Source organism: Zalophus californianus, chromosome 1 (genome assembly GCF_009762305.2).
Source record: "Zalophus californianus isolate mZalCal1 chromosome 1, mZalCal1.pri.v2, whole genome shotgun sequence".
NCBI classification, from domain to species: domain Eukaryota; kingdom Metazoa; phylum Chordata; class Mammalia; order Carnivora; family Otariidae; genus Zalophus; species Zalophus californianus.
Genome location: NC_045595.1, coordinates 128,847,292 through 128,863,849, shown reverse-complemented (window position 1 = coordinate 128,863,849; position 16,558 = coordinate 128,847,292).

Genomic DNA, 16,558 nt, shown 5'->3' with positions numbered 1-16,558 from the left:
AATAACAATTAAAAAAATCTTTAAAAAATAAAACAAAAAAATAAAAGGAAAAGGGATCTTTTTGGGGGGACAGGGGAAGAGAATCCTAGAGAGTAAAGGTTCACACACTTGTGGGTTTCAACGCTACTGAACACCACCATCCCTGTGAGATGTGAGTAGTGAACTGACCTTCAGATACACCCTCCCACTCAACCCCAATGTGTAATTGCCAGAAGATCTCTACATTATGGTTACTAATGGATTAGAAAAAAAACAGGTATCTGGAGACACTCTTGCTAGGAAGCACCCCCCAGCTGGAAGTGGTCCCCACCAGCGGCTGAGTGGAAGAGGCCTTGGCTGTGGACAGCCTCTTTAGGACGTCGGAGATGATGATACTCAGCAGGCCATGGGGGCTTTACCTGGATGGAGGGAAAGCTGACCGCAGCAACTTTCGCTTTCACGATGTCGGTGAGGACCAGTGCCCTCTAACTACGGCTATGCCCCCTCACCACGAAAGAGGTGGTGAGCTGTACATTGTACATTGAGCTGGAAATTGTACTATGTTTCTGAACATTGAAAAAATTCCCTTTTGTCTGTCCCCGTTACCTTACTCCCAACCCTAGGAAAACATTTTTGTAAGGTATCTCTACTTCAGTCCACGGCTTAATGGTGAGTGGTAGTTATCTAATGCTGAGTAAAGAATCACCTTGAAACCTAGCAGCTTGAAACAACAAATGTTGTCTCTCCGCTTGTGTGGGTCGGGTTAGCTCTGGTTCCAAGTCTCTCCTGAAGTTGCGGTCAGGCTGTCAGCAAGGGCTGGTGGCCCAGCTGTGAGGACGCTGTCACCACGGGCGCCTGTCCACCGACCCACCTCACAGCCTGGCATCTGCCTTCCCCTCCCCCCCCACCCCGGGGCAAGTGATGCAAGAGAGAGGGGGCACCCAAAACAGAAGCCACGGTCTTCCTGACCTTTTAAGTGAAGGAGACTATTACAAAAACACCCCTTCTTTTCCTGCCTTAAGTTTGTAATCAGTTGAGAGATAGACCCAGGAGTTGGGGAGATGATGAACATTTTCACAGATTAAGCAGAGAATGGAGAACACGGCTTAGGTCGGCCATGACAACGGGCCTGCTAATCCCGTACCCCAGGAGTGGACTTTCTCAGTTATAGGCAGTGCTGACTACCTGTGAACCTTCACCTGGCGCAGCCGGGGCTTAGAAAACAAGGACCGGAGGATGAGTGCTGTTTGCGGAAGGGGGCAGATTCAAGGTGAAGGGGCTATCTCTTCTCCCAAATTCACCACTCCAGTAAGGATCCATCCAGAGAGAAGCCAGCTGTTACTCCAGTAGAGATCCCCCCACACGGAAAATAGGAAGGGCAGAAAATAAACATTCTCCCAATCCAAAGACAACACCAAGGCCCAGTCCGGGAAGAACAAACTGAAGTATTTGACCAGACAAAATGTCTACATGTAAAGAATATATATAAATGTATATGACATGTATATAGTAATAACAAGACATATGGATATAGATATATTCAATTCTTATTCTTTGCTGTAGGTATGGTCTATAAAGTCATCATGAACCCTGAATTAGCAAAGCCTGAGACATTACTCCTGGAGGAAATACAGCACAGGGTTCTTGCAAGCCTCGATCCCAACATTTTTGTCAACCAATCAATACATAACCTTATTTGATGTGTGTTTCTGTTTAAAGATGCCTCATTTAATATGCATTGTTGATTCGCTAACATTGAAATCCCAGCCAACAGGGGCTATAACTCATGCCTGAATGAAGCTCATGCGTTTCCTCCGTGAGGCACCTCACAGCCTTCTTGCAGTAGGAACTAGATAGCATTCCAGCACTGCCCTGAGGGCCATTTTAAGCAGTGAAATCTCCAACAAAACAAGCACAAAAATGTGAAAAATGTGGCACCACATAGGCTGTGAAAGGACACTTGTTTACAGTACGAGAGGTGAGCCGAGAAGGTGAAGGGTTGCATTGTTGGACCTTGGCTGGACAGTTCGTGTCATGCAATTCAAATTTTTCACTGCTCTGCCCATGTCCACAAATGATCACAAAACACCACAAATATTGATTCGGGGTTACAAGTAATTTTTAGTGAGTAGGCAAATTTGCAAGCACAGAATGGACAAATAATGAGGATTGACAGCAAACACACACACACACACACACACACACACACACACACACACATGCTTCAAGGGCAGATGACAAAATGAGAACGCCTTCCCAGATGTCAGATAAAAGATGTATTAATTACTACATCAAGAGATTTTGTAAATTAAAACAAAAATGCAAATATCCCAATAGAAAAAAAACAAAATCAAAGGACTTATTCAGGCAACACATGCTCGAAGAAATGCACATAAGAAAGAAAGCCCTTCGCAATGTTTAAATGATACACCACCTCTTCCTTCATACACGGTCCCACACTGCAGGTAGGAGTAGAAACAGTGTATAAGCCATTCTGGAAAACAGTGAGGCAAGGCTTTAGAAAGCTCATCTCTTTTAAACCAGTATTTCCAGTTTTAGTAAAATAAATAAATAAATTAGTGCAAAGATATATGTCCATTGATAACTCTTTTGCACACTGTTTATAATAATAAAGGGAAATGTGGGGAAATGTTGTATTTCTAAAAACAAAACACTAATTAAATTACAACATATCTGTGGAATACTGTAGATGTTAAAAATGGTGTTAAAATATGTCTTGGCATGACAGGTAATTTTATTTTAAATAATTAAAATTTTATTTTAAATAATTAAAAAACACTGTCACGGAGAATTGCTCCCAATATATTTATACGTGAAAAAAACTATGAAACAATATTCACAACATGGTCTCATTTTCATGGGACCATGGGTATGTTCACCAAAATGTTAAGAGTAGTTATCTCTTTAGGGTGGGAATATCAGTGTTTCTTAAAATTTCTTGTCTTTCTTTTCAAATTATGTCTGCAATGATCATCTGCCTGGTTATCACCTGCAATGATCTTAGATTCAGGTAAAAATTGATCCTTGTCTTGCTGCTTCCAAGATACTAAAGCATTTCCCCCATTTCAGAAAAATCAGTTGCACTCATAGATTAATAGGTTTGATCAGGAAAATGACCTTTGATGGCTGGCTTATGAGAAACTGTGGTTTTCCTTATATGTCCTTTTCTGCCTTCAGATCTATGCCCTGTTCCCTGGATTTGAGCGGTAGAATCTCAGGCAGAAGGCTGAACTTCACACACACAGAACAACACGTGGATGTGATTGCATTCTAAGTGGGCTTTTCCTGCTCTCCCTGCAAAGCACGATGAACACAATCTAGCAGTTCGGTGTGCTGTGGGCCTTTTGTCATTTCGCAGTGTGCTGTTGGCAGCTCTTCACGATGAGGCTAGCTGCTAGCTGCTGGGGAAGGTGTGGTAAGAGAAGATGTCTTCCCCTCTCCCCATATGGAGCTCTTCTGCAGAATGTATGCCCTGCTATGTCCCGAACTATGAATAGAGCCATGCTGCTCTCTCCCCCACGCTGTTAGAGTCTCTTTAAAAGATGCTGTCTAGATTCTAGATTTTTATGCAGACATTCTGATTCCTACAGCTTCTCCTCTCCTTCAACCTTGCTGAGCATAATCTGTACCTCTTCTCAAATCTGGAGGAGTCTATTTTTTTATGACAATATATCCTTCAGGGATAGGTCTCCAGCCTGTCTAAATGATGATGGATGGCTCTTTATCAACAAAAACTTAGGTTTTGTTGAGCAGGTCTGGCGAGCACCACGTCCTTCAAGTCAGGTATTATGAGGAGACACATCATCCCTGCCCAGGAGGAACTTTTTATCCAAAGAGGAGCTCACCAGTTCCCTCAGTTAATATCATCCATCTGAATGAATTCTTCCCCACAGGTAGTCCATGTTCACCTTCCAGGTCGCATATCCTTTTCTACTGAGAGACTATGAAATTTCCTCAGATCTTTCAGGAAAAGTTGATCTGAATAAACACACTCAGATCGGCCTGTCACATCCACCAGACACTGGGTGTTTTCCTGGACTCTCTTGAGCCTAGAGTCTCAAGTTCTAAGGACATCTCAGACCCTGGGTATGCTCTCCTCTTTAGCACGCCAAAAGCTTGGTGGAAGCTGAGTGTATTGATTATGACACTGGGAGGATATTGAGAGATTTTTCTCTCCAACTCAATGCTAAAAGGTGGCACGTACCCAGAGCTGGGAAAGCCAGTGTTTGTACAATACTCTATTATATGTTGTTTAAGAAAAAAAAAAAGAGAGAAGCAAATCAATAATGACATTTTAAGATGTAGGTCATTCTTTTTTATGGGACTCCGCCTAACTTTGTGGACTAAGCGTGGCTTCAGAGTCGGGCAGGCGAGGTTTCATTTCCTGTTTCACTACTTACTAATTCAATGCTGTTGGGCCTGCTACTTACTATCTCTTCACAGCACAGTCTTATAAATGAAGGAGCCAATGAAAGAATGCCAACCTGGTAGGGCTGCAGTGAGATTAAATTAGATAACACATGTAAAGTGTGCAATAGCGCATGTTCAGTTAGTCATTCCTCTTAGAGGTGTGAGTGACCTTGAAGGAAAATCACTTTCTGCTTCACTGGTATACAGTAACTCATATATTGAGCAAGGTTTATTGAACTGAAACTAAAAGCCAAACTCACATAACCACTGCGGAGTGAGTGTGTGGGGTGCAGGGTAGCAGTGGGGTTAGGCAGGAGGGAAGCATGGAAGTCAGTCTCACCATCCAACAGGAAAGGACGAGCAGATTAGCACATAAACACGGTCAGTGGGGTAACTCTGGAGCAGATGTAGTACACACAGAAATTTACAGCAGGAGCTCGGTAACGTCTGATTGTTGCATTCAGGGAAGGCTTCATAGAGGAGATGAAGAGCTGCTTCTTTTTCTTTTTAAGATTTTGTTTATTTATTTGAGAGAGAGAGAGAGAGAGAGCGCTCACGCATGAGTGGGGAGGAAGGGGGAGGGGCAGAGGAAGAGGGAGAAGCGGGCTCCCTGCTGAGCAAGGAGCAAGGCGGGGCTTGATCCCAGGGCCCTGAAATCATGACCTGAGCTGAAGGCAGACACTTAACTTACTGAGCCACCCAGGCGCCCCAAATAGTTGCTTCTTAAAGCTTGAATGCAAGTTCCCAGACAGAGATGGAAACAGAAAGACCCTCAGAATTATTTGATCATGAACAATTCATGGAAGGCCCTACTCTAACACAATACCATACACATGGTAGATACTCGGTGAGTATTTAATGAGTTTACCATCTAGACAAGGTGAAGATACATATATGTACTAGATACTAATTTCACACATCTTAACCACTGCTATGCAAAAAATAAAGACTTTTTTTTCCCCACTAAAGCTCATCTTCGTTTGTCAAGCTCCATACTTTTTGATATAGGAAATGTGATCTAGTCATTTTTGGCTCATCACTTCCAGTTAATTTAGTAAATACTTTCAAAGTCAGGGCACCTGGGTGGCTCAGTCGGTTAAGCACCTGCCTTTGGCTCAGGTCATGATCTCAGGGTCCTGGGATCAAGTCCCACATCAGGCTCCCTGCTCAGTGGGGAGCCTGCTTCTTCCTCTCCCTCTGCTCCTCCTCTGCTCATGCTCACTGGCTCATTCTCTCCCTCTCTCTCAAATAAATAAAATCTTAAAAAAAAATACTTTCTTAGTCATTTCAGGAAATGACTTTGCACATTCAGGTTTCTGCCCATCCCTTACCCTTTTCCAGGGATTATCTTCTTGATCTGTCAAATGGAGCTATTTACCTACTTTGGTGTATGTTTTAGAAATAATGTTTATATATCCCATAATACTAAGCACAGAGTACATGCCCCATATGTGAGAGCAACAGCAATTACCTCCTTCTCCCTACCTAGATCAAGGACACTCTTGGAACCTGCTAGCCCAGTGAAAAAGAATGTCACCTTTTTCCACAAGGAAAATAAATGTAATGGATCATAGAATGGCATAGAGAAAGTACAGGTTTCTTCTCACCCTGATAACTGAATACACAAACCCTACAATTCCCTGCCAACAATTATACTGTACATCCTTGGCCAAGCAGAGCCCCACTTACTGTGCTGCTGGGAAGAGAGCTCAAGCCACAGCTGACTTAGGTAAGAATTTTTTAAAGTACAGCACAGTGAAACACAAATCTGCTTAGCAATTCTCTGGATAATTATGAACTGTGTATCAGTAAAATTTCAACCATAGGAATTTTATCTAATCAATTTTACTTGATCCATTTAATAGTTTTAAGGAATGCCTCATGGTCAGGAAGGCTTTTGTGATTCCCTAATGAGTTACTTAAACCTTCTGGACCCAGGAAGCTCAATGTGAGCAGAAATAAATCAGCACAAGGTCATTGACTAGGATTTTGGCCAAAGTTCCAAGACGGTGATATCACATTAACCTTAAAATGTGGCAGGACAGTTCCACTCATAGATAACCCTAGACTGTATTAACAAACAATTAAGCAAACTATTTGCTTATGTAATAAGGTGAGGTTAAAGGCAGTAAGGTCCATATAACTACTTTGTAAGCTTCACAGTCTTCAAGCAACCCAACGATAAGACATTCTGTGTGTGACTAGGTGGTAGAAGACCTAGAAAGAGTCAATTAGATAATAAAGAAGATGATTAATGACAAGATGGGAAAACAGAAGATGAGCCACAGCTGACAAACCCAGAACACTCTCCAACATTCATGTTGTATTCAGTCATAACACGGTAAAGAGATGACTGTGGGGACTTAACAAAATAATGGTTTTCTCCGGGTTTCAGAGAAAGAGGGACCAATAGGCCCCAGGGCAAGAGAAATCTCAGGTTACATGAGTCTTCTGTGGTTTCACTGAGGTTATGTTGAAACCAATTTAAGTTGTAGGATGAGATCTTCCTTTATTTACATGATCCATCCTGCCTGGCTCTTCCCTGTCCACATTATTTTTTTTTCCTAAGACTCAGGAACCAAAAAGGCAAAAAAAAATGGGACCAATACCTAACTCAGGAGCTGGGCCTGCTGAGTCCCCAGTCTTTCCAGCCACTTCAACTCAACACCCTAACAATAGGATCATTTGATACTTGACACAGTTTTTTTTTTTAACCGTTCTCTCTTTCTCATCAGTTCAATGGAAAACAAACGCTAAGTGCTCCAAAAACCAAACTTTCTCAAGGTTTCTAGTAACTTGAGTCCTTAGAAAAACATGCAATATCTCTCATGACTCCCCATGCTTTTTTAAAAGATGTACAGCAAGAATCAACTAGTTATCTTTTTTCCTCTTTCTCCCAGACGTTTGAAGAGAAAGAATTTTAAAAGAGAAAATAAAGATAAGAAGGAAGTCCAAGCCAAGACTCACTTACATTCAATCCTCCTTACCATAGGGGGTAAGAGTACCTATCTTCATTTGTTCCTGCCTATTGAACTTACTACTGGACTACCTGTTACAATTATTTCTGGATCAAAGTAACCATTTTGCATGTGGAATTTGGGTTAGAATTTGTCTTCTACGAACATACACCAACGATCCAACATAACCATTTCTGTGGTAACATGTGAAAAAAAACCAAATAGCTAAAATATCCCTCCCCCAAAAAAACTGCTTCAGCACTGTAATTACTTGCACACTACTCTGGAAAAATACTCCTGTATTTCAAATATTTCCTATAATTAAAATGTGATTCAGGAGGGGCACCTGGGTGGCTCAGTTGGTTAAGCGACTGCCTTCGGCTCAGGTCATGATCCTGGAGTCCCCGGATCGAGTCCCGCATCGGGCTTCCTGCTCAGCGGGGAGTCTGCTTCTCCCTCTGACCCTCTTCCCTCCCATGCTCTCTGTCTCTCATTCTCTCTCTCTCTCTCAAATAAATAAATAAAAATCTTTTAAAAAAATAAAAAAATAAAATGTGATTCAGGAAATGTCATTGGTACCATGCATACCTGTTACTCTGCACTCCAAATGTTAAATTCTTTGTCAAATGCTAAAATATTGATATTATCATTTTCTAAACCTTCATACCTGCCTCCTGTTGATTTAGGGGAGTCATTTTCTATAATAATTCAGACCTAAGGCAACTCGAAAACAAAAAGAAATGCCAATTCATGTCAAACTGAAGCCAATTCTTGGGTGTCACACTTTGAAACAGCCTCAGAATCTGATCTCCAAACATTTTACTGAACTGAAGAAACAGCAAGAAATAAAAGGAATGTCTTTCAGAAAAACATTGTTCAGGATTCTCATAAATATGTGCATCTTTTAAATATCAAGGGTATGAATCTTGGCTATAAGATGTTCAAACTCAAGCTATCGTTTGTGTGACACAAAGACAAATCATTTCAGATACTTCCACATTATGCTCCAAAAATTGTTTGCTAAGTTACATGCATAGAAGCTGGAAACGAATTTTCTCGTTAAAACAAGATTTCAAAATAGCAGCTAGTCCCCGAAACTAGCCTTATAATGTTGCTGAGCTATTAGCTCTTTGAAAAGTATTAGTTAACACTACTATATTTACTTTGCAATAGCATAGTGGCTACTGCAATGTTACCCAATCTCATGACATCACTGGGCATGAAAAATGTCATTGTAAATAGAACACAATACTATAAATAATACTAAGGATCATTTTTATTTCTAGAAAGTATATGTCGGTAATATTCTTTTTTCCTGCATTTCTATTTCTGACTTACAAATGATAACTTGGCTGGGTATTGAAATTTTGACTAACAACTGTACCCCTTCAAGTCCCACAGACATTGACTGGTCCACTGTTTTTTGTGTTTTGTTTTTTACCACTGGCAAATTGGAAATCCAAAGCAACTCAGATCTTTCTTTAGTTGAGAAATGTGATAATTATATCCCATCTTTAATTGTTCCATTTATTGTATCAAAAGGATTTAAGCAGAGAAGTAATGTTTAGAATTTATTTTGTTAGTATTTTTGTGGCAGTGCAGGGAATGGATCTTGGGCAGGACAAAAATGGATACTGGAAAATATATTAGGAGTCTCCTGAAAAATATCCAGAGATACAGAGGGCATTACAAAGTGATAGAGAAAAGGAAGTAGATGAAAGAAACACCTATTAGGTAAAATCTGAAACTACATAACGTAATGATGAATTGGATATGAGGGAAGAGGGGATAGGAAAAATTTAGAATGAATGTTCATATAATGCATGGGTGACAGTGACACTGGTACCAACATTAATATGATTGGACTTACAGAGGAAGGAGTAAATTCAGGTGTCTGTGTGTTCTAGCTATCTCTTGCTGTGTAACAAACCACCCCAAAACTCAAGATTTTGAAATCATATTCATTTTCTTGTCTCACCGTTCTGCAGTTGGAGCAGAGCTCAGTGAGGAAATCAAGTATGTAGCCCAAGTGGTGTCAGATTGGCCCACTTGACTGGGAGCTGGAGGATCCACTTCCAAGATGGCTCACTCACATGGCTGGCAGGTACCAACCTGCCTGGCTGCCTCCTGGGACCCCCGTGGGTTCTCATGGCTGCTTGGCCTTTTCACAACAGCGTATCTGGATTCCAAAAGTAAACACTCCCAAACCTGAGAAATGGAAGCTGTCAGCTTCTTAAGGCCTGGACCCAAATTTGGCCCCGTGCTGCTTCCTCTGTATTCTGTGGGTCAAGCAGATACCAAGCCCAGACTCAAAGATAGGGACATAAACCCCACCTCTCAATGGGAGGCATGTCAAATAACTTGGGGCCATGTTCTAAAACCTCCACCTTAAGTTCCACTGTGGAACAGGTAAGTCCAGTAAGTAATCCAACTTACAAGTCTTAAGTTTAGGAACAAGGTCAAAGAAGATACAGCAACTTGGGAGTCATCTATCTACAGATATAGACAGAGACAAATTTACCGTAGTTTTAATAAAGCTTTTGAGTTTCAAGCCCCTTACTTCCCTGGGTACAAGGTGAGGCCCTGTACCCAATTTTGTATTCTATTTCTTAAAGAGAAACCCCAAAAATATATAAGCTTCAGACCCCACAAAACCTGAATCTACCCCTCGGTGGTGTTCAAATCATAAGAGGAGGAGGAAGATTGTAGAGAATGAAAAGAACAGTGGACAAAGAATGAAAACCTGAAAACATATTCAAAAGGTAGGAGAGAAAAAGGCAGTAGCTTATGAATGAGTTTTTAGTTTATAATCAGAAAGATAGAAGATTAGAAAAGAATTTTGTCACAGAAGCCAAGGAGTAGAAAGTTTCAGGAAGGACCAGCTGGTAAACTCTCTCAAAATAAAGCATAAAGGTCAAAAGATAAAAAGAACTAAAAAGAATCCTTTTGAGTTGGCATCATGGAGATCCATTTGCAACCTTGTCAAAGCAGCTTCAGAGGAAGCAAGAGCCACCTTGTTCAGGGTATTCAGAGTCAATGTTAATTGGGAAATGGAGACAGCAGGAAATTTGGCTGAATAGGCATCTGAAATAGATGCAGGAAGAAGAGAGTTTGGGAGCTAGAAAAATACAACGGTCTGAGATTGTTTTAAGCAAAAATGCAAAGCCTAAATAGTGTTATAACTCTTAAAGAAATTAAAGCAATATTTTAAAATATTCCCACGGGGAAAACACTAGGCTCAGATGGTTTTAGACAAAAATACTCCTAAACTTTCAAAGAAGAAATCATCTGTTTCATACAATATCTTCCAGGAAATAGAAAAAGAGGAAATATGCCCAAGTCATTTCACACCACCAGAATAGTCCTGATACTAAAACCACGCAGACATTAGGAAAAGGGTAACTTTCAGGTTTTTACTTCATGAATAAAGATGCAAAACCTTAAACAAAATACTAACATGGTCAAATGGAACAGTGTGGATAAAAAACAATACACCATGATCAAGTTACTTTTAACCCAGGAATGCAGGGATAGTTTAATATTTGAAAATCTACAATGTAATTCTGCACATTAACAGATTAAAAAAAAAGAAAAAGAAAACCATTAGACCAATTCAATAGATACAGGAAAAGCATCTGATAAAAATTCATCATAATACAAACTCATAGTAAAAGGAGAAAAGACTAGAAGCATGGTATCTATGATCAGGAAATGCTGGAAGTATCCCGATCAAAATTCCAATGACATTTTTCAAAGTGCTGGAACAAACAATCGTAAAATTTGTATGGAACCAGAAAAGACCCCAAATCGCCAAGGAAATGTTGAAAAAGAAAAACAAAGCTGGGGGCATCATGTTGCCTGATTTCAAGCTATATTACTTTAAAGCAGTGATCATCAAGACAGCATGGTACTGGCACAAAAACAGGACATATAGACCAATGGAACAGAATAGAGAGCCCAGATATGGACCCTCAATTCTATGGTCAAATAACCTTTGACAAAGCAGGAAAAAATATACAATGGGAAGAAGACAGTCTCTTCGATAAATGGTGCTGGGAAAATTGGACAGCTATATACAGAAGAATGACACTCGACCATTCTCTAACACCATACACAAAGATAAACTCAAAATGGATGAAAGACCTCAATGTGAGACAGGAATCCATCAAAATCCTAGAGGAGAACATAGGCAGTAACCTCTTCGACATTGGCCACAGCAACTTCTTTCAAGATTCATCTCCAAAGCTAGTGAAACAAAAGGGAAAATGAACTTTTGGGACTTCATCAAGATAAAAGCTTCTGCACAGCAAAGGAAACGGTCAACAAAACAAAGAGGCAACCCACAGAATGGGTGAAGATATTTGCAAATGACACTACAGACAAAGGGCTGGTATCCAAGATCTATAAAGAACTTCTCAAACTCAACACCCAAAAAACAAATAATCAAGTCAAAAAATGGGCAGAAGACATGAACAGACACTTCTCAAAAGAAGACACACAAATGGCTAACAGACACATGAAAAAAATGTTTATCATCATTAGCCATCAGGGAAATTCAAATCAAAACCACATTGAGATACCACCTTACACTAGTTAGAATGGCAAAAATTGACAAGGCAAGAAACAACAAATGTTGGAGAGGTTGTGGAGAAAGGGGAACCCTCTTACACTGTTGGTGGGAATGCAAGTTGGTACAGCCACTTTGGAAAACAGTGTGGAGGTGCCTCAGAAAATTAAAAATAGAACTACCCTATGACCCAGCAACTGCACTCCTGGGTATTTACCCCCAAAACACAGATGTAGTGAAAAGAAGGGCCATATGCACCCCAATGTTCATAGCGGCAATGTCCGCAATAGCCAAACTGTGGAAAGAGCCACGACGCCCTTCAACAGACAAATGGATAAAGAAGATGTGGTCCATATACACAATGGAATATTACTCAGCCATCAGAAAGGATGAATACCCAACTTTTGCATCAACATGGATGGGACTGGAGGAGATTATGCTAAGTGAAATAAGTCAAGCAGAGAAAGTCAATTATCATATGGTTTCACTTATTTGTGGAACGTAAGGAACAGCATGGAGGACACTAGGAGAAGGAAGGAAAAATTAAAGAGGGGGGGAATCGGAGGGGGAGATGAACCATGAGAGACTATGGACTCCAAGAAACAAACTGAGGGTTCTAGAGGGATGGAGGGGATGGGTTAGCCTGGTGATGGGTATTAAAGAGGGCACGTACTGCATGGAGCACTGGGTGTTATACGCAAACAATGAATCATGGAACACTACATCAAAAACTAATGATGTACTGAATGGTGACTAACATAATAAAATAAAATAAAATAATTTAAAAAAAGGAAATGCTGGAAGCATCCTCTTTAAAATCAAGAATGAGATCACTATCATTACTTCTTCTTAACATTGTATTGAAGGCTCCACTAATAGCAAATGCCTAATAAAGTAAGTCTTCCTGGTTTCTGTGCTGAGCCTATGTCTCAATTGACTTTGCTAAGCCAGCATCTACCTGATACTACACGTGCCCCTTCCTTGGTATCTTCTTCTTGGCATGGGCTGCCCAATGGAGTCATCAGTCTTTAAGTTTACTGATGCCTGAGTTTCATCCCTAGAAATTCCTTTTTGACTGATCTGGGATACAGCATGCGCATCTGGATTTTCAAAATCTCCCAGGCAACTGTAATGCACAGCTCTCAGGTTGGCGCACTGAAGTAATACGAGAGGAAGAGAGAAGAGGAGAGAAGGCGAGGGTAGAGCAGGGATTCTCAAAGCTGGCTGCACACTACAATCACCTAAGGAGCTTTAAAAGCACCCGCTGCCCAGATTGCATTCTATACCTGTTCTTTAGATCAGAATCTCTGGAGGGAGGATTCCCAAAGCTTTCTTCTCTGCAGCCAACGTTGAGAACTACAGCTCTCTAGTTTCTCCCTAGGCAAAGTCATCAGCTCTCCTGGATTCAACTAAACATAGGCTAGTGGCTTCAAAATCTGTATGTCTTGCCTACAGTCGCCTCCTAAACATGAACACTTCAAATCCAACAGCCAACTCTGCATCTCCTCTTGGAAGTACAAACGTAGCCCAAAGGCCCAGAGCTTCTCCTGCATCGCAGTTGTGCGCACACACTCGATTCTGCCCCCCCACCCCCCAGGCAGCAAGCCCCAGAGGTTGAGGGTTATTACTATCTTGTGTGCTGTGCGAGAGACCTGAAGCAGAGGTTCTCAAATCTCCCTTCACTAGAAATGGGAAGGTTTTCGTGTGATTGGCATATCCTGCAATGAGGAATTAAGAGCCATGGCTAATAAGACAAGGAAAGGCACAGGAGCAAGAACCTAGTCCAGTGTTGATATCACTGATTTGAAAAGACCTCTGGGACAAGGGTGCAGGGGGGGTGGGGGTCAGACTACAATGAAATGTGCCTTGGAAACAGACCAGCACTCCCACCTCCAGAAGCACGAAACGGGTGGCAAGAACAGAGTCTGTCTCCGGTCCCATCAAACTCTGAACAACATTGCCCAGAAATGACTTTCCCTACTGTTTCTTTCTCCTCCTTTCTATCAGTATTAAAGGGGTGAAAAGGAACTCCCCTAACCCTCACTGCCACTGTAGTGAGAAAAGAAATCTTCCCACACCCCTGCAACCCATATAATAAGAAGGGACTTTCCTGCCTACATTACAAAATGGGAACCCCCTGCCACAGAGGCATCTAGAAAGTCAGGGATGTCCATTGTAAATGGAGTAGCCACCTCTCAGTCAAGGAAACAGACTTTTCCTTGATCTTCTCCAGCTCAATCGGTACTTTTCATAAGCTTTCTCATGAATCTGCATCGTTATTTCCTATATTACAGATGGGGAAACTAAGCTCGCCCATGGTCACCAAACCAGCTAAGTAGTCAGACCCATTTGTCAGTACATATTTGTCAGAATCGATCCAACATCATCATTTTTCCCACATTAAAATGCACTAGGCTGTCCCTATTGTCAACTTATCTTAGTGTTTTTTTCTCTTCCTCCTATGGCAGGTGCAAGCAGCAAAGAAGGAGGTTTTAAAGGGAAAACGCACTCAAATGAGATGATAAAGGCTGAAAAATTGTTCTCGAAATGTTTCCAAAACATCCCTTAGTATATTGAGACAGAATGCAGCTCATCTTTGATCTCATGTCAAAACAACAGGGAATAACACGGTGAACTTTTTCCATCTACCACTACCAAGATCAAGGAACCTGGCATTCAGCTTTGTAAATAGTCTGTTAGCACCAAACTCCAGGCCAGCTGGGGAAACCCCTGCACCCACTCCCTGGGGAGCACACTTAACTAGGCGAGGTACCCCAGCCTTCTCTGGTTACTAAAACCCAGCTTTCGCCAGGCAAAAGGGGAAGGTGTGTAGGAGGGCCTGTCCCCTTTGAGAGACTGCCAGGTAAAGCTGCCCTCTCAGGCCCACTCGCCTGGCGTTCAAGTGCAAAAGGGCGTCACTTGAAAGTAAACGGAAAGGCTCGGCATGTCCCAGCAGGGCAAGCGCCAGCTCTGCAGCTGCTTCGACTGGAATCACTCCCTGACTCACTGCTACGCCAATTTATTTTGTTGCTTATATTCATTAGATTCAAATGATTTAATTAGGCAGTGAAGTGTGGACTTGTTTGGTGTGCAGCATCGTTCCTGCATTCTTGTTGTTGTTGTTGTTGTGTCCATGTATTTAAACCTCCGGGAAAAGGAGAATATTTTTATTCCCACGGCACCCTTCGAGAACAAACTAAATATTGTTTTCTCTTGCTGCCTTCCTCATGATCTCACTGCTTTTGGGCTGCATAATGGGAAAGAAACCATTTCAATAATTGCCATATTGTGAAGAGCCAGGGGGAGTGTTCAAGCTACCGTGTCATGGCACTTAGGTCTTAGTTTGTAAGAATAAAAATAGTAATGGAGAAGAGTCCACAAGGGCACTGGTTTTTTTCAAGCCTGGCTCAGCCTTTGACTCAGTGTGGCCCCTGGACAAAAATGGTCCAAGATAAACAAAAATAGTCCCACTCTTTATTTCTCTTCCATGTGCATTTCAGGAGAAGCAAACGTGAACGTAAGGGGAAAATACAGAATGTTCCAGTGCCTTGCACACAACTGGTGCACCAAAAAATACTTGTTGATTTCATCTTTAATGTGATTCAAGATCCAGGTCTTTTCCAATCCCTTAAACATTAAGGAGTGATGCTTCTTAACAAAAGCAAAAATTCTCATCCCCCAGCAGTACCCTCTGTACCACCCAAGCGCCCATTCCTTCAATCCTTCCACCACCCCTCCAGACCAACCCTGGAACTAAAGTGTCCTCTTCTTTCTGACCAAGGTCTCATACTTCACCCTTTTGCAGGTCCTGAAATCCTATATTCTTCTAAGAAATGCTCTTTAATCTGTCTCCCTATACACACCCTATCAGGTAATTCATATGCTTCCTCTTCTCAAAACATCCCACAAAATTAATGTACTCCTTTGCCTATGGATAACAAAGATTTTATTTTGTATGTCAATCTTTGTTCATCAACTGTTTTCCCCCCATAACTACACAGCAAGAAGTACAATAAGAAGACAGGAATCCAGCGCTGTGTCAGAGAGTCTCTCTGTAGCCAGTTTAGCTACCTATCTGCAATGTTAGTTGGTATGGCATTTAAGAGAGTCTAAGGAGCAAAACCAGACTAAAAACTTGCTGTTTCAGTGATAGTAAGCAAGAACAAGGTGCCCTGCCTGCCCACCTACCCCCACTGGTGTTGTAGGCATAAGTTAGGCTCATCTATGCCCATAGGAAAATATCAGAGAATGACTGAAGAAAACCAGGATCATTTTTTTTAAGTGCAATTCACACATCATGCTCATCATCTCAAGAACACCATTAAGGACCTCCTTGCCCAGGACAGCTAGATCCTAGGGCTTTTACTTTGTTGTCATTACTGTGGCTCTGTTGCATTACCTTGGATTTTTATAAAACCATCTCAATTCTTTCCCAATCGTCAGCTTTTTCGGTTCTCCTCATGAACTGCACAGTTTGTCAGGATCTAGCTCCATGGCAAATGGCAGCCAGAGGGACAGTCTCCTACACACACCCTTACATGCATGGGAGAGGACCTGCCTGTTATATAGCCTGCCTGCCTGACATCCATTCCACCTATCTCCCCAGCCAGCCCCCCATCCACCC